Source organism: Ochotona curzoniae, unplaced genomic scaffold (genome assembly GCF_017591425.1).
Source record: "Ochotona curzoniae isolate NIBS_2020 unplaced genomic scaffold, NIBS_Ocur_1.0 scaffold_4505, whole genome shotgun sequence".
Classification (NCBI taxonomy): domain Eukaryota; kingdom Metazoa; phylum Chordata; class Mammalia; order Lagomorpha; family Ochotonidae; genus Ochotona; species Ochotona curzoniae.
Window position 1 is genome coordinate 40,600,278 of NW_024467118.1, and position 19,865 is coordinate 40,620,142.

The window sequence follows — 19,865 nt, forward strand, 5'->3', positions numbered from 1 at the left end:
CGTGTGCAGCTTGGCCGGGCGCCCTCCTGCCAGTGGGCGGGGATGAAACTGTCAAACCAGCGCAAGGGAAAGCCACGGCCCTGTCACCTGCCCCTGGAAGCTCTGCAGCGCCCGGCAGTCTTTGTCTAAGGATCGCGGCCCCCTCTCACGTGGGACTGTGAGCTACCGAGCAGCAGAAGAGTTTGTTTCTGAAGCAGTTTGCTCCGTGCTCTGAAGAACAAGCGGAAAGAAGGCAGCAGAGAGACTTGGGAGCTTGGACTGTGCCACGAACAAAAACCAGCAAACAACCAACAACGACAGACGCCCAAACAGGGTCGAGACGCTCTTCTTTTGCCCCTCAATTACTGAGATCCCATCAGCCGAGTTTCAGGGAGGGACTGTGAGGGAGCAGAGGTGACCTTGGGACGTTGGTTTTGCTTGTTTAACTCGGTTGCGTTTTTGGCAAGCTGGAAGGAACACTGGAGATGAGAAGTGAACTGCTTCAGATCGTTTGTAGGATGGGGCTGTAGGAAACTTGTTGGCACTTGGTGTCAGCTGTGTATCATCTTGGGAGTGTCCCATAAGCCTTGTTGTTGACCTAAGGAGGACGGGGTCTTTGCTAGCCTGGAGCCTGGAGCGTTGTTGGCTAATGGAATGTGTGCTGGCTGCATCACAGCAGCAATGAAGGCTCACAGCAGTGTGTAACAGAGGTCCTTGCCCCTTAGCAACTTGAGTAGACAGACTTTAAGAAAAGAGCCTCAGGAAAGTGCCACTGAGCCCACCTGGTTCCCTTCCTTATGTGATTGGTCATAGGCTTCTAATGGAATTGTCAGCTCAAATACATGGTATTAATGGCTTGAACAAGGAAATCCAAACCCTTTGTGGAGTTTAGCGCATGCGGTCTGGGAGCTGGGCCAAAGACTTAGATTATAAGTAAATAATGATAATGATAATGATGATAACAGATCCTTTGCATAGAGCCTTTGCAGAAGCAGAAATGGAAAAAGGAACTGGTTCAGCAGGGAAGGGTGGTGTGTGGTGGCTGTGTGGAATGAGACTGTTGCTAAGCTGCAGAGGCAGAAGTCTTCATACTTGGTTTAAATTGGATCTGGAATACATGTTGAGGCATTAGGAAGATAGCTTTATTTTGTCATGACAATGAAGATCATGATGTGAAGAGGCTGATAAAGAAGTTTATGAAGGCAACGTAACTCCTGTGCTTCTAACGGCATGCACAGGACAAATGAAGCGGAGGGCTCTTAAGAAAGGACAAGAGGATTAAGTCAGATAAGAGGGCCTGGAGTTAAGGAGGGTGAGACCAGAAGGAAAAGGAAGCAGCAGTGAGCGAGTAATAACTTAGAGCACCAGCACTGGACTCAGATAAGAAGATTTGGATCTGTTCTCTGCTGCTGACCTGCTGTGACTTAGGGCAAGTTGCTTCGACTCTTTGTGTTTCAGATTCCTTACCACTAAAACCATCAGGTGATGCATGCAAAGCATACAATTTCCCTGTTAGGAAGCAGGATCACAATAATGCTAATGTGAGCTGATTTTGGCTATGTTAGTAATAAGTATAACATGTGAGATGTAAGTACTGACAATGTAAGGAAGGACGAAAGAAGGACTGAAGTCTCAGACAGAGTTAGGAACCCTTAATTCCTGTTTTTGAAAGTCCATGGACAATGTCTCTCCTGTGACAGTACTTCCTGAACTTGCATTTTTATTTTTGCCCAGATTCATTAATTCAACTTTTATAGCCTTCTCGACACAAGTTCTGTAACAGATCTAATCACATTTAAACATTCTCATGTAAACATTTAAACCTGTAAGATTGGGGCAGGCATTTTACCCAGCAGTTAAGGAGCTACTTGGGACACCACATCCCCTATTAGACCACTTGGGCTTCTGTCCCAGGGGTTCTTCTGCCGATTTCAGCTTTCCCCTGGGAGTACACTCTTGGAGGCGGCAGGTGGTGACTGGAGTAGCTGGGTTCTGCTCCTTACGCGGTGGCATGAATCGAGTTTCTAGCTCCTGGCTTTGGCCTAACTTAGCCTCAGTTGATGTTAGTATTTGGGGAGAACTCTGTCTCTCTTTGCCTTCCTTTCAGAATAAATAAATACACAAACACACAATGATCTTTCAAATCTCCCAGCTCCAGTGAATTGTAAAGTGAGGGGTTCCATGTCCCATATAGTTGTTGAAACCCCTGTGTGTTTGCATTCAAGGAAAGTGTGGGTTATAGTCTACCTCACTTTCCAAGCCTTCAGGCATTTGCCGTACAGTAACTGCTCCCCTGAGTACACCTCCCACCTTACCTTCTTCACCTGTTTGCTTCCTTAGCTGGCAAAATGGTTGCCATGGGGACACCAATTGATTCATGATTGGCTTACTATTCTTCAATGTCTGCACGGTGGCTTATTCCTTGTACTCAAAGAAGAGGGAAAAGTTCACCAAGTGGTCAGATTTCTCATATACTCTGATTATATTTCTAGATAATATTCAGATTAAAAAAACAGATTGTTCCAGTATTTTGTTATATTCTGTATTACAAATGTTTTTGCTTCAAATGACTCTGACATTATATAGTATTGTAAAATCAAAACAACACTTTTCATCCATTAAGCATATGCCCTGATTTTCTGTGATCTTTGGTGTGCATTTTTAGCTTCTATATTCACAGCATTATTTGAATTCATGTACATTAGGGATGTATTTCAGTGCAGAAATTTGTGTTGTAAAAACATAATTGTTATGTAAAAAACTAAGTTAAATCTCAGATTCATTTAGTTTTGTAAAATATTCCTATTTAGAGATTACATTTAATTTGTTTCTTTTAAAATAAAGACAAATAAAATAAGGCAAAATTAAAAGGGATGGGGGGGTCAGCATTGTAGCACTGCAAGTTAAGCCTCTGCTTAGAGAACATCCTTATGGGAGTGTCAGTCGGCATCCTGGGTGTTCTTCAGATCCAGCTCCCTGCTCATGTGCCTGGGAAAGCAGCAGAAGATGGAAGCAGGTGCTTAGTTCCCTGCCACTCTTGGGAAACCAAGATGTGGTTCTGGACTCCTGGCTTCAGTCTCAACCAACCCTGGCCATTGTATACACATTTAAGGAGTGATATCCAATGGGATAGATCCGTTTTCTCTCCTTGTCTTTTTCTCCCTCTCTTTCTCTGTAGTTCTTTCAAAATAAAGAAATCTTTAAACATGACAATTATAGGATATTGGTTGCTGTGTGTAGTTAGCCATTCAGGGACAGGCCTCCCACAAAGACACAAGGGCAGCCTCTGGAATCCGGCTGCTTGGATCTGAATGCTGTTGCAGCACCTACTAAGTGTGTAATAATGGAAGAAGACATGCCATCCCAGCCTCTCAGCTGCCTCAGCAGTGAAATAATTATAGTCATAGCATCTTCGTGAAAAAGTCATTGTGAAAAATATCCCAAGTTCATTAAATGTAAGTCAAGAGCTTAGTCCAGAGGCTGGCACATAGCCCGTGTTATGTAAATGTTATTGTCATTAAGCACTATACATATGTAATTACATTTATTATTTTCAACCAGATGGTGAAGGTGGTTATTACTCTGAGCATATTAAAGATGAGGAAAGCAGGATTGGGTAGCTTGGGGAATTTGGTCAAGGTTGCTTATCTTGAAAAATGAATGAGAAGACTGATTAAAGGTGTGGTTGACTCTTGAGTTGTAGTAACTTCTTTCTAAAATTAAACCGTTAAGTACTTTCAGCCATGTCTGAATAGTGAACTAATATAATGTAAATTCAAATATAATATAAATATACATTTTCATGCATATGTTAATGTCTACGGGCTCAGTTCTGATCCAACGGGAATTTGATGTCTTTTTTATTCTTTGCTTAGTAGTTTGCACAGGCAACCCAATGTGTACCTAGTCCTGGCTCCAGCTCAGAGATAGGTAGCTTATTTTAGCTGATAGGTATAAATTTACTTTAATTTTGGCTTTATTTTAAAATAATTTATATATTTGGTTTATTGAGATAGATAGTCTCCTGCAAATACCTATACTAACCAGAATGGGCAGGGGACAGAAACTGATCTGCATCTCTCATATTGGAGCAGGGATCCGATCACTTATGCCATCGCCTGCCATTGTCTTCCAGCATCAGCAGCAAGCTGGAATCAGGAGCAGAGGCCAGGTTGGAACCCAAGCACCCTAACCTAGGATGTTGGCGACTCAGTGGTATTTTAGTCTGCTATGCTAGAAGTCTGCCTGCCTTTATGTAATTTTTTAATGTTCACATATAAAACAATAGAAAAAATAACTTTTTAAAATTGAAAACAAAATTGTTGAAGCAAACATTGTGGCATGTCTGGTTTAGCAGTTACCAGTGATGTCTGCATACCATATGACTGCTGTACTTGTAATCCAGCTCTCTGTGAATCTCCTGGGAAAGCAGTGAAGATGATCTCAGTACTAGGGCCACCCACCCTGTGGCTTCTGGCTTTGCCTGGCTGTTGGCAGTTTGGTCGTTTCTCTGTGTATAGGCACCTTGCTTGTGGCAGAGTGGCTCATTTTAACCAGATAAGTTCTTTATAGGCTCTACCTCCAAATATGGTTCACCTTTTTCCTTTCCTCTCCTTTCCTCTCTCCTTCCCTCCCTCCTTCTTTCTTCACTTCTTTCTTTCTTTCCCTTTCTTTCTTTCTTTCTTTCTTTCTTTCTTTCTTTCTTTCTTTCTTTCTTTCTTTCTTTCTTCCTTCCTTCCTTCCTTCCTTCCTTCCTTCCTTCCTTCCTTCCTCTCTCACACATTTTTCCACATGCTTAACACTCCATTAGGTAATAATATCAACAAACAGCAACTAGAAAATAATAGCAATAAGAACAGGAAAAAATAAGCAATCAAAAATCAAATAGCCTACTTATTTTACATGCACATCAACAAGGACTACACACAATAACAAATTCTAACAGTGTCACTCTCACAACTATAGATTATGTTTTTATATTACATGTATTAATTATCACTAATTAAGTAGGAAAAACATGGTATTAGTCTTTTTGGGACTGAGTTATTTCACTAACCATGATTGTTTCCATCCATTTAATCGCATAAGACAACTAAATGTCTTTTATATGGTTGAGCAGTACTCCATAAAATATATGTGTAATTTTTTTTAACTAGTCATCCACTGATGGGCATGTGGATTGCTTCTATTTCTTAGCCTTTGAGTTCATATTATTGTGTACCAGTATTTATGTTTAGACATAACTTTTGCAAATGGGGTACATAATTCATCTCCTACTCAGAAGTTTTTGGGAATGGAGATGAAGATCTATTAACTGACTATATTGAGGTGTCTTGTAGATAATTCAAAGTCTCAACAAATCCTCTTACTTGTGTTTGACAAGGCATTTTTTTTCAAGGAATGACAAGAATGGAACAGTATGAGAAATGGGGAAATTGAATGGTTAAGGCTGTAATTACCAAAATGGTCATGTAATGGGCATCTGTGACAGGGAAGAAAAGGAAAGGAAATTCATTTATTTTATTTTATTCTTAAGAGACTTATTTGTTTGAACAGCAAGAAACTCATCTCTTGCAGATGAACCCAAGGTTTGGGAGAAGGAAATATGAATGAATGCTCTACCTGTGTTTCAGCATCAGCTGATATCAGTTTTAAACAATGGCTTGTTTTAGTAACTTCTTCATATTGTATTTATATAATTTGCACAATTTATTAAAAAATGCTTCCCAGGCACCAGAGATATGGCTGTCTCTATGATAGGAAAACATTAAATGAATGAAATAAATGCTCCTACTCCCATGGAGCTTGTAACCTGGCTGAGGAGGCAGACAACATTTTGAGCATAGGCAGATATATGGTACATGAGTTGAGGCACTTAACATGCTGAAGAAAAAGGGCAAAGGTTGCTGCAATGAGCAACTTTTCTCCTAAAACATGAAAGACATTTAGGTGTATAATTAATATAAGCAAAAAATGACAGAGATCATTGCATTAAGTTTCTGATGGTTCTAGGGCTATTGGAAAGAGTAGGTTCTGTGTATTGGATCAGTTAAAGGAAAAATTAGAACTTGGAGAATTGGTGAGGAGTGAAAGAATGGCAAACAAGAGAGCTGAAGAAAAAGGCAAGAGGCAAACCAGTACAGTCTCTTCAAACCCTGAAATGGATAGATTTCAGATTTTCAGAGAAGTGAAAGTAGTTCACTGACTTTACAAACCATAAAGGATAGCTCGGATTTTTGGCATTGAAGGATTAACTTTGTCAGGCACAGGGTAACTTTGTTTATCCTGTTGTATTGTTTTGGAATCCAGGGTGTGGGAAAGCAGCAGAGGATTCAGCACGCTTCAGTGGGAGCAGCAGGGAGTGGACTCCACCATGATGCAACACCAAATGGGGTTGGCAGACAGAATCCAGAGCAACCAGTGTCTGGGGCTGCTCACTCACATTTGCATTTTCTGTGTTTGAGTCTGTCATGTTGTTCATAATAACAGAACAAAAATGTTATCTGTAATACTTGATGTTAGTGTGTGTGCTGGTTTTTAAATGTGGAGAAGGGAGACTTCTTTGTCCTTGACCGAAGTGTTTCCTCTTTGAGCAGTCATTTATTCTTTCTGAAACTTCAGCAGTAGCCTACAAAATCTTTCAGGACTGCCTCCTCACCTTTTGTTTTTTCCTATTCAGCAACTTAACCATCTTGGACAAGGAAAAATAATTAGATTGGTCTTTTCAATTTCACAACATGACGAGTAGAAGGAAATATAAGATTCCTGTGCTCAAGAGTTTTAAAGCCTTCTCCCAGTGCAATGAATGGGGGAGATAAGCATTGGATTATTCCCATGGTTATCCAATAGAAGATCTTATAAGACAGTAGAACCCTAGAAGAGCAGGAGACTCAGCTCTCAGAGATCTCTACGCTGCAGTTAAAATGGAAAAGGAGAGGGGCCAACATGGATAGTGAATAGGTGGCCAAAGGTAAGAACACCAGTTAATGCAGTTTCTACCTGTCCATTCCTCCACATAATCTCTGCTCTTGAAATGCTGGTGAATAACAGTGTAGCTTTCTAAACAGATATTCAAAATCATTTAGAAGATGGATATACCATTTGATAATTCTATGAAATTTACAATGTACATTTTTGTAATGTTGGCTCAAACAACACTACCTGTAAAAAAGTATTGTATGTTAGAATGTGCATCTTGAACTTATCATTATGTCAGAGGACCTCATATATAGGTTACTGGTGTTTCAAATATAGACAATTAGGTAAAGTTTTAGAATAACAAAGAACTTACAAAACTTATTGTCATTGATCTGGAGCTATATTATGTTTAAGAATGGACTTTTTAAAGTGGGCCTGAGAACAAATAAATAAAATTTGCTTAATTCACACACTTATTGCATATATCTCATGAGCATTCCTGCTGATCTGGGACTATGATAAACTTCTGGAGCTACAGCTGATTATAGAAGCCTCCCGTCTTTCATTTGTTCTTTGACTCTGCAAGGTCACAAATAATTTGGAAAACCAAGAAAAGTACATTTTTCTAGGTCTTCTTTTTAAATTTTTAAAAACTTACATGTTTATTTGGACATGTCAGGGTATTTCAAATCTGTCTTTTCAATTGAATCTCAACACTGGCATTGTATTTTCAAGACATTTTTTTTTTAACAAAAATCCTGGCTTGCTTCTATTCTGATTTACAATTAAACTTTCCAAATTATTGTCAACTTTTTGAAGTTTCAAGAATGAAACTCTATTGTACTGTATAAATAACTGTACACAGAAACATTCATTTTGATAGGTCAAATGGGATTTTAACTGTAACCTGTGCCAGCAGCCCAGGTATCTTGTGCAGTTAGGGTAGTAATCTGTCTTGGAAAGAGTAGGAAGGAGGGGGGTGGAAGGAGAGACAACAGAGGAGGAGGAAAGGAAAGGAGGGATGTGGATGGCAAGAGGAGAGGAGAAAGAAGTTATAGAGAGACCAAGATGAGAAAAAGAGAAGAATTAGAAAGAAACATAAAGGAAGAAGAAAGGGAAGTCAGGGCAGTGGGTGAGGGGAGGAAAACCTTAGCCATGTTCCCATAAACAGATGTTTTGATGCCACAGCCATGTGTCCTTGTTCTGCAAGCCAAGTGCCTGGTCAGAAAGGGCAGCTTCAGCTAACCATAACAAGGACAAGCCATTGGCATAGTGCTGAGATAACATCTGGTGGAGGAATATTCAGCTTTCTCCACAGTTCTTTTGTTAGGAAAGATTCATACCATTTCTAAAGTCTTTTTAACAAGCCTAGATACTTTGGATTGGTTTATGCTCTTTTAGGGAAGCAGCTCATACATGAATAAAGGAAAGAAAAATACACTTCTTTCATATTCTTCACGTTTCTCAGCCTCCTTGAGTACACTAAAATAGGGGCTTATAAATCAAGTTTCTCTTTTTAGATCCCACTGTTAGTGTAAATCTAAAGCAAAATATGCCAATTATTTGTTTTATATAAGATTTTCCTTCCTCACAAGCAAACATGTTTCTGCTACATACCTCTTAAATACTTCATACTGATTTTGCCAAGACTGGTGATATAAAAGTGGCAGATAACTATTTTTATTCTAAACATTGTACTTTTGCAACGGCTAGGCATTCCACGGATTCATTTCCAGCACATTGTTCAATAATTTGTACTAGACAGCAAGACTATCATCTTTGTGTCTTATTATATTTAGAGTAGTGTAATACTTTTTCCAGAGAACTAGAAATCAATTTGGTGAACTGTAACTGGAGAATAGTTTAGTCTTTTACCATTCATTTTTTGTTTTGTAACCATAAGACAGGGCTAACCAGAAAAGAACCTTAAAACTTCCATTTTGATAGACTTTGCCATTTTGTGATTTTTTTTTCTGGTTCTTTTATTTTGTATATGAGTAAAGCAATTACTTACATGCTTTTTCTTATGTCACACAGTTATAGTTAATTGAGTTATAACTTGAGGCTAGATCGACTCATCCCAGGGAGTACATTGTGTACTACAGAGCCGTCTTTGTGAGGGGAATAATGACGAGTTTCACAGATAGTGAATAGTTTTCCAGAAATTTCATGTTAAAATAAGGAAAAGGTCTATGTAGATTTTAATATTCATTGTCACAGTGATTTTCTATGTTTAAATAGATGTCTGTTGCTTTCCTAGAACCCACACCCCCCGCACAAAAAAATAGGAATAGTAATGACAGTGATAATGATAAAGACAATAGCTAACGTTATTAAGGGTTTATTCCAACATAGGTATTATACCTAGTTTTACAAGCAATCTACTTGATTCCTTACACCGATGATATCAGTTTCAACTTTCAAGCCCTATGATTTTCAGAAGAGGAGAGACTCATTGTTTATTTAAATTGCCTGGTTCTGCACTGTTGGTGAATGCCAGAGCTGACCTATGAAACACCACTGTTTGACTCATTGCCATATTATTCTGCTCTACATTTAGGAGTCAGTCAAGTATTCTTGATGCTTACTATCTCCATTTTTTTTAGTTGTGTCAGAATAAATCATATTCTAGGAGAAAATTTTTCATACACGCAAGCAAATTTTAGAATTATATAGTAGGGCAGTCTACCTGGGGTCCTCTTGACTTCACACATCTGGCAATGGTGGAGGTGACCTTGGATCAGCCCCCTCAGGCACCGATGGCCTCAGGAGAAGCCCCTAGGCCATCATGTGGCACACTCTGGGGACTTGGTGGTGTTGGCTTAGAGGGGTGCTAAGGTATGGCACGAGTGAGGGCAAGTGGGGACCTGAAGGATCATGTCCAGGTGAGGAATGACTCCTGAGGGATCTCCATTGGCAAGGACACTACACTTGCAGGTAAGCAAGGGTGCTGAAGCCAAGCGGTTTGAAGGGAGGAATGGGACAACCTTCAAGGTCAGACTGAAGGACCAGCACACGTTGAAGACCTGAGCTGGGGTAGTTAGCATGGACATCACTGAATACCACTCATGGGCACACATTGAAGCTAGGAATGGTGGCCTACCTTGAAGGGCTAGATCACAATACTCACCAGTGAGAGTCAGAACAGGGGGCAGGTAATGTTAGAAAGGCCACGACAGAAACCAAGGCACAGAACAATAGGTCTGGGGGCAGAATATGTTTGGGGGGGTGGGTTGTATGTGAGCTCATTATTATGAAACTACAATCTCTGCTGGCATGCACGAAAACCTGTGGCTGGGAACAGGCCTGGTTGGGAGCTAAGGGTAAGCCCTAGATGGGTTGGGGTTCCCTCTGGTTAGCATTAGAGCTGGAAAAAGGGAAAAAGGCTGGGCTGTACATTGTTGCAGTCACCCTTGGAACAGATTTGGACTGGGTCTGGGGAGTGCCAGACTAGGATAGACTCCAGCACTGACTGGTACTCGTGAGAGCCAATGTGGGTATAGAATGGGCTGGGTTAAGCCTTGGCTCCAGCTGAACCATGTGAGAGCATGAACCAGTTGTAGCTCAGCTGTGACACCTAACAGAAAGAACTGGAAAGGTTGTGGGCCAGTTAGACAAGGATATTACTCCAGCCAGGACAAGAAACAGACAACGTCAATCTGGGCCAAGAACCCGCTGGTGTGCAAAGAGATGTGTGTCACGGGTAGATCTGAGAGAAGAGTCTGGGGAACTCCTTTGTCAGCATGCAGTCACTGCAGGTGAGTGCAAGAACCAAGGCAAGGTACAGTCCAGACAAGGCCAGGTTACAGTACTCACCATCATTCATGTGGGTCAGGTCTAGGGGCAGGACAACCTTGGCCAGTTGATAACACTGGCATATCTGTGAACCTGAATGGTGTGCAAGATAGGATGGGTTGGGTCACAACACCAGCCAGTACACATTAGGTCTGGGACTGGGGGCTTGTTGGACTGGATTGGGTTGCAACGCCCACCAGCAGGAGCTGGAATTGGGGACAGGCTTCACAGAGTCAGGTTGAAGCACCTATTGGTGGATGTTGAGATGAGGCAAGCTATGCCAGTCTGAGCACAGTGGGTGCCAGGTCCATAAGCTCTGGTACAGAGGATCTGGTGGGATCCAGGTTACCTGGCCCAAGTCCTTGGGCCCACATATGTGGTGGGTACCAGGTTTGTGAGCCCCAGGGTAGGTGGTCCAGTGGGACCCAAGTAGCCTGTCCTGGATCCTTGGGCCTGCTTGAAAAAACAGGTTCTCATCAATGGAAAAGATGCAGCAGTGGACGGCAGGCCTGGAAACACCTGAAGAATATGACAGTCCATTGGAGCCTTCAGGGGACATCTGGTAACACAGTAAAGAAAGGAGAACAGAGCAAATTGGACAACTACTCCAGCCAAATGACAGCAAAATCTGGGCAAATGGTGAGCCTAAGTTTGACTGTGTTAGCCAATGGACACTGGAAGTATTCCCTCATCCTTTGATTAGAGAGGCTGACAGCATTTCAAAACTATTAAATCACCTGGACAGAACCCTTGGAGTGTGTTCCACGTCAGGACGCTGGGTGGATATCGGGAGGCTATTGCCCATCCCCAGGTTCTGGGGCTGTTGGGAGACTGGGTATGGCTTATCCTTTTATCTCTCCCCTTCCCCTAGAAACAGGATGAAGAAACAGAAAATTTGAAAACAATGATTATGAGCATATCCAGACTTCCCTAATCCTTGATTCTTCCCGCCCTGATCAACAATGGAAATATCATCAAAAATAAAGATTTAAAAATGTTTAAGTAATAAGGGAAAAGAAAAAGAATTATATAGTAGGAATAATATCCTGGGCAAGAAGTGACTATGTTTAGGAGGTAATAAATAATATGATTTTCCTGTACTGAATTTTAGAAAGGAGAATGGCAAAACATATTTTTTTAAAAAAGATTTATCTCCTAGCTCACCACACAACATATGTATCCAAAGGCAAGTTACTCAACTCTTTTCAGATCAGTTGTTTAATTTTTATGGTGATAATAGTTAAATGATAGGATATGTGTGAAATCATTAAACAGTAGATGATCACTGATCTCAGGGAACTTTTGACAAAGGTAAACCTCATTTCAAGCAATAAGATCTTAGCAAAACACAAGAAAGGAAAAATAACTAAATGCAATCAAATCCCAGGCAATTTGGAAGGTTTTCTCAGGTAATTCATAAAATAGAAAGAAAATGATGGGCTTTTCAAAAGTGATTGTACAAAATAATATGAAAGAAAGCAATAAATAGGTAACTATGATTTTAGTTATTTCTTCGAAATAGTAAGAATCTAGTCAAAGATGGAATATAGCTAGGAAAGGCCATGCCTTATATTGCAAAATGTAGGAAATCAGGGATAGGAAATCACATAGACATACACTTCAATCCTGAAGCACATGAAGGATTATTCCACCTCAGTTGTTTGACCCTTATACATGAATGGAAAAAATACCCAGAAAGACAGAATAGAAAAGACAGGATAGCTCAGCTCATCTAAGCCAACAGAAGACTTTAAGTACCTCACCATAAGATGGAAAGAAGCATCTAGGTTCACGGGCACACTAATTCAGACAAGCACAATCAAGAAACCTCCGATGTAACAAAACAGACAACTTCTCAGAACAATCAAGACTGTTCAAGTAATATTCATGGAATGTTCTCCCATATCAGGGCCTCAAAAGACCATCTCTCTTTCTGTCCCTGCACACTGATGAAATGTGACAGCAAGGAACAACACACTTCTTCCTTTGTCTTTCATGGTTTCCCCAAGGACATAGGAGGGAAAGTAGAAATATTCATCTTACCCATCCCTGACCCTCTCCACCCTAATTTTAAAAAAGTCCATACAAGTCTATAAATTCCTCATCCTTGGTAATTAATAAAGAGAGGGAGAAGAAAGGAGGGAAGGAAAGAAGGAAAGAAGTGAAGAAAGAAGGAAGGAAGGAAGGAAGGAAGGAAGGAAAGAAGAAAGGAAGGAAGGAGAAATCAAAGGAGTGATGAGGGCGGGCATGGTTGGCATAGAAGCATGGTAAAGTAATCCTCTATCTGCAGTGCCAGCGTATCTTCTGGGTGACAGTCTGTGTCATGGATGCTTCATTTCCTATCTACCTCCCTGCTTATGGCCTGGGAAAGCAGTCTAGTGGTCCAAGTGCTTGGGCCCCTACACCTATGTAGGAGACCCAGAAGAAGCTCTTGGCTTCAAATTAGTTCAGTTTTAGTTGTTGTGGCCATTTGGGGAGTGAACCAGTAGATGGAAGATCTTTTCTTCTCTCCTTTTTCTGTAAAATATGCATTTCTTCCATTGTGGACACACTGCTGCTGAATACATTGATTTTTGTAGCCCCTGAATTTGCTGTATTTCTTATGGCTTCTTCCACTTTGTGAAGTAACCTGTCACACTTGGAGCTGTTACGCCATATTCCTGACATTTGGCATCTGGAGCTTTCCACAAACGAGGCTTTGTCCTTAAGTAAATTTGAATTAAAATCCTGCAATTTCTTTCTTTTGCAGAATGATTGTTCTTTGTTCTGAGTCAGCTGATAAACAATTGAACGTACAGGCCTTCCTGGTTTTTATATGTATCACATTAATCTTCACAGTTGTTTGTAGTGATTATCATTATTATGCCTGTACAACATAGTGGTATGGGCACTGATGCTCACAAAGTGTTCAAGTTTTTAAAATTACTAAATGCTGTATCTTGTATTAGAATCTAAGTCTTCAAGCCGCAAAATTCATATTCCCATTACACTATACTTTTGCAGCCAAATTTTAGCACGCATGACAGTAATGGTATTACTTCAATGAGAAAACAAACCTAATTTTTTCTCTATATTGAGGCAGAGTAGTCTTTCTATTTACTACTTGTTGAACTTTGTAGTGGGGCTTAGGCTTGTTATGTAAAGTAAACTGAAAGATTGTCATCACAAAAATAAATAAGGCAGAAGGAGGGAGGTTGGAAAGTATCATTACATTCTTAAAATTGTAGGTGCAGGCAATCTGTTCCCTTTGTATGAATAAATTTTTAGAAATGGTGGAGCATGCATTCATACAAAAGACCTTTTCAATGTTGGAGTGATTCATTCTGAAAGAAATCCAGCCATACTTCTACCTTAAGACAAGAGAAAGCCAGGTGATAAAAATGAACATCGTTACAGAAAAACATTGTACAAGCCCACTGTCAATTGAGATTGCGAACTGATCCACAGTACCATAGCTAGAAAAAGTGTTGAGCAAGCACTTTTGGATGATACTGAAAATGGATTATAGTTTTAGGTCCTCTTTATTTCCATTTAATTTTTTCTTGAAAGCATTTTAGAACAAATTTACCATTGGTCATAATTTTACAATTTTTAAGCACCAAGCATATTTTATTTAGGAAAATCAATACCTACAATTACAAAAGAAAAATACTGTTTTTCCAGGTAACAGCTGTATGATTAAATGATTAAAATAATTTCTAAAATGCTTTATCATTTGCCTACCATAGGGATTTCATGCTGAGCAATCAACAAAGAAGCAGAATGGCATGATATAATTAGGATTTGGAATTAATCACTCTGGTTGTTGTGAAAGAATGGATGTATTTAAAAAGTTATTGCAATTGCCTTGCAGAAAATTAAATTCAATAGTAGCAGCAATAGTGGCGAAAAGAAATACAAGGAATGTTTAGTTATATGGGAAATTTGGAAATCTTTTAAGTGTATGATATGTTGATGGTGGCAGAGATTATACCCTAGAAAAAAATTGCCAAAATTAAATCCCAGGTTTCTAAAAGGAAAAAAAAAATACAAATAGCTGGGGTCCTCTATTTCCCATAGACATGTGGCTGTCCTTTAACATTTTGTGAAATAAAGTGAATTGAAAGCATGTCATCACAAAAATAAATAAGGAAGGGGAGGGAGTTGGCAAGCATCATTATGTTCCTAAACCTATGTATTTGAAGTACAGACAACCTGTCCCCTTTGAATAAATACATTTTTAGAAAAAGTAGTTCATGCATTCATGTGATTTTATGTATATCTTTTTCACTGTTTTTTATCCTGTTAATGAAACAGAACTGTGCAGCTCTTCTAGTTAGTGCCTTGCATAGTTTGTTGCGCTCAGTATCCAGCACTTTGTAAATGGTCACGATTCTTAGGACTGTGATGTGACTACTTGGCAGACACCAAAACATAAGTTGTCTAGCTCAGACTAAAACAAGGCAGGAAGTTACAACTCCATAGTAGTAACAAGTAAAAAGATGAGTAATCAACTCTTCTTAAAGCTGCCAGAGAAACAATATTTTAAGGAAAACTACTGTTTCCAAAACTGGAGAAAGAGGTGAGTGTAAAGAATCACAAATCACTGGAGTGAAGTTTGTGAGCAGAAACCTCAATGGGAACCAATGCCAAGATATGAGAACCTAAACCATGACTGATGAACTGCTCGCTGCAGGCTAGATCTGGGCAAACCTGAGACACAGAAATATTAAGGGTCTTGGCCACCAGGAAGGCTTTAACTCCAGGCTTTAACCCTTTGACAGGGTTTTTGTAGTGAACATAAGGGCAAAGAAATTGCTTTGTACTTCCAGCAGGGAGCGGGGAAAATGGCCATTTTGGAATGTGTCAGTGCATTCTGTCATTAACAAGTTCAGTTCTCTCGACAAAGTATTTAACCAGAACCTAATATGTTTTGTTATGAGAGCGTAACTAACCGAAGAAATGACCAAAGGGGTGATTTTCGTGTGCAGTGAGTGAATCAGCAGAGGGGAGATGAATCTGTCTCCAACTCTGCAAACAAATAAATTTTAAAAATTGTGAGGGGCCGGACTTGTGGCACCACACATTAGGTCAATATGATCTATGTCATCTATAGTGTAAAGATGAACACAAGTCACATGATCCTGTCAGTAAATGCAACAAACACATATGAAGCATTTAACAGCTACTCGGTTGAAATGTCTTAGTAAATGAGAGGAGAAAGGAAGTTCATCATCCTGGGAGTTCAAGCTCATACAGTAAGTCAAGAAGTGGAAATACAAGACATGTAATAGTAAAGAAAAACATAATATTATTTTTGTGGTAGGTGACATCATTGTCTGCACAGAAATTTGAAACAGTCAATTACATAAACAATTGGGACCAAAAACCATTGTGTCATGGTTTTAGGATACAAGAGTAACACACAAAGCTAATCTCTTTGCTGTATGTAAAATTATCAACTAGAATCTAAAATTTAAAGCACAATACGATTTATCGCAACAGTACCAGAGCTTGGTAAGCATGCACATTAACAGAAAGTTTCATTCATTGGAATCTGAAATGGTACTTCCCGGTTAAATGACATTTTAGTTTGCAACAGAACTGAATAAAGTTTAGAATATGTTGAAGTGGTTTTGTATCTTATTTCCTCAAGGATATGAATTTGCTCATATTAAAGAATGTATCTAGAAATTTACATTATTTTTATTCTTTTAAGATTTACTTATTTTTATTGGAAAGACAGATCAGATTTATGGAAAGGAAAGAAAGAAAAATTCTCCATCTACTGGCTGATGCTCTATTTGGGAGCCAGGAGCTTCTTCTGAGTCTCTCATTTGGGTGCAGGGTCCCTAGGTTTTGGACCATCCTCTACTGCTTTCCCAGGCCACAAACAGGAGCTGGAAGGAAAGTAGACCACCGGGACATAAACTGGCACCCAAATGGGATCCCAGCAATTACAATGTGAGGATTTAGCCATTGAGCCATCATGTCAGGTTTCGGTAGTTTTGTGCTTAAATGCTGAATCTTATAAACAACCAAGATGTCCTTAAGGTGAGTGGATAAATTGTTATACATTCAGACAATGGAAAATTAACCAACATTAGAAGGAAACAAAAAATAAGAGTGAAAAAAAATGGAAGAACCATAAGTTACATATTTCTGAGTGAAAGGTACTAATTTATAAAAAAATATAGTGTGCATTTCCCAACCATAGGATATCCAGAAAAGGCAAAACTAAGAAGACAGTAAAAAAAGATCAGTGCTTGCCAAGAGTAATTGGGGGAGAAAGTAGGCAATGAGCAGGGAGAGCACAGATAATTCAGGGACAGTGAAAATACTATACTGAGAGTATCTATCAGCACACACTTGGCCAAAGCCACGTAATGAACAATACCAAGAGAGAATCCTGACATAAACTATTGATTTGGGGTGATAATGCTATGTCAATGTAGATTTGCCAATTTTTGTAAATGAACCATTCTGATAGGGGATATTGAGAACTGGGGAGCCATGTATATGTAGGGCAGCGGATCTATGGAATGCTTCTTTAATTACTTTCAGTAAACTTAGATCTGCTCTTAAGAATAGATTTTTTTTTAAGTCAACTAAAACAGGGTCCTTTCCTCATCCAATGTTACCTCTCCATCACTAATGAAAGCGAAATCAGTTCCTCCCTGTGCAGTCCTACTGCCTTTGCTCCCGAAGTCTTGTTTCTCTCTCCTCTAACGGATAATAAAAAAAAATGGTACAGTCACAAAATACACCAATCTTCTGGATTTTTCTATAAGACTTCATCTAACCCACAAATCAAAATTCGTCCAGTGGTGGATATTTGGCCTGATTTCCTGTGAGATGAACTAGTGGATGGAATCTCTTCCTGGAAATTCCTTCTCTCCTTCTCTCTCCCTGTCTCTGTCTCTCTTTCTCTCACTGTACCTGTCTCTCCACATCTATAAAGTTAAAATTGAAAATTAAAAAATTGAAATGTCTTTCATATTTAGCAATTCTAAATAAATGCATGTTTTTATACAAATTTTTTTGATCAATAGACTAAGAATATTTAATAAAACAGCTTATGATTATTATAAAATATGAATAAACATAGATTAATATTTTCCAAAATGCTGTATTTAATAAACACTAACATATTTGAATTTTGAGGAAGACTTGGTTGATGATAAAGTGACCAAGACAGATTAAGAGAGAATGTGAATCAGAGAGAATCTGCTCTCTGCTGATTCATTTCCTAAGTGCCAGCAGCAATCAGGTCTGGGCCAGGTCAAAGCCAGCTCCATCCTGATCTTCAGCATGGGTGTCTCAGGTCCCAGAGCTGGGACCATCTTCTATTACCTTCACAGGGACAATAGCAGGGAGCTGGATGAGAGACCAAGCACCTGGGGCTAAATCAGCATTCTTGGCTTGGAATGCTGGTATTGTAAGCAGTAGCTTGTTCACTGTGGTCCAGTAATGGCTCTACAGGAATTTGGATTTTAAGTATCTTTTTTGTTTTAGTCAGGCATCAATCATTCAAAACATCTATACCTTCTTTGACTGTTCTTGTTCCTACTGGCCCTCTCTTGGCTTTCTTTCTCCTTGACGATATTTTATAATCTAATATTTATATCAGTTACTGATAATGTAATACCATTATCTTCCTATGGAATTTACGTGAACAAACTGTTCAATGTTTATGTCATAAATTCATGTTGCTAGGGTTTTGTGCCCAACTCATAAACCGACAATGCAGCCCATTCTTCACAGACTTCTTTCTGTTTTTTTTGTTTTGTTTTGTTTTGTTTTTGTATAACTGTGCAATCTTTCCATGTCTAGTTTGTTCTTTTTCTGATGACCTCTTGTAGTTAATTGAGGCATTTTCTTTCTTGCCTAGGCTTTTTTCTCCTTTTCTTTCTTTATCAGGAAGTTTACAATGGAACTTTCCTTACTTACAGTCAACACTAGCAACAAATCTATTTTCTTCCTCCTTGTTGTTAGGGCCTGTAGTAATAATATTTATTTTCTTAACTTCAATATTTTTATTTGCTCTCAAAATCCAGTCTTTCTCTTGTTCATGGGGATTTTACTCCACCATTTATCCACCTAATTTTAGCTCGTCCTTCCCTACTGTAGCAGTTGAGTGGCATGCAAACATTTCAATTTTCTGTTATGTCCAATTAAAAAATGAAAGTATTATATTCTTTGCTCTCATATTAGAAAATTTATTTTGATAATTAAGATACATTCCTTATTTCAAATTCATTTCATCTTATTCATTCTTCAGTACATCAAACAAACACTTCCCTTCCCTTTCATTCACTTATTTTTTTTTTTAATTGTTTGCTTTTTCCTATTCAGAATGGGTGCTCAACAAGGGCAGAGGTTTTGGTCTCTTCTATTTTTATATTTTCCAGCTTGTGATCCTTTTTTTCTACTTCTGTTTAGCACTTGATCCTCTTTATCTCGTCATGACACCTTGTCTTGCCTCATGCTGTTATATTCCTTCTAGAGTTTAGTCTTTCAGATTTTTGCAAACTTTTTTTTCCTTTGGACATGTTGATGTCTACTTCTACATGTTAGTGGCTTTTAGGGCTATGACACAGGTCCTCTTATTTTCACAAATTATATAGATTCCTTCAATATATGCATTTATTTCAATCACATCATTTTATCTAAATGCAGATAGCTCTCAAATCTGTGGCTGAAGCCCAACTCCTGTACATGAATTTCATTCTCACTTCTAGCTATTCATGGGATCAGATGCTTCTCCTGTGGCTCTATTTCTCCAATTTCCCAAGAGTCACTGGTGAGATGGTCCTTCTTATCTCTTCTCGTTTAACTTTACAATATTTCAGACTGACAGTAAATGCAATACAATGGTGGAAAATCTTTTAATCACAATACCAAACATAATATTGTAAAAATGTGGTACTGTATTAAACTCATGCATTTATACCTCTTACTCAAAATATAAATGTTCTTGGTGGTAGGAACTATGTAATCATTTTATTATATTCTAAGCTTCTTACACATTTTGGCAGTTAGTGCATAATAAAAAAATGTTGGGGGCTATTCTTGTGTGCAGTTATGCAGCTGCTTGAAATACCATCTCATATCAGAGTTCTGGTTTGAACCTCCACTGCTTCACTTACATTCCAGCTTCCTACTAATGCATTGGAGCTCCTTGATGCCCACAT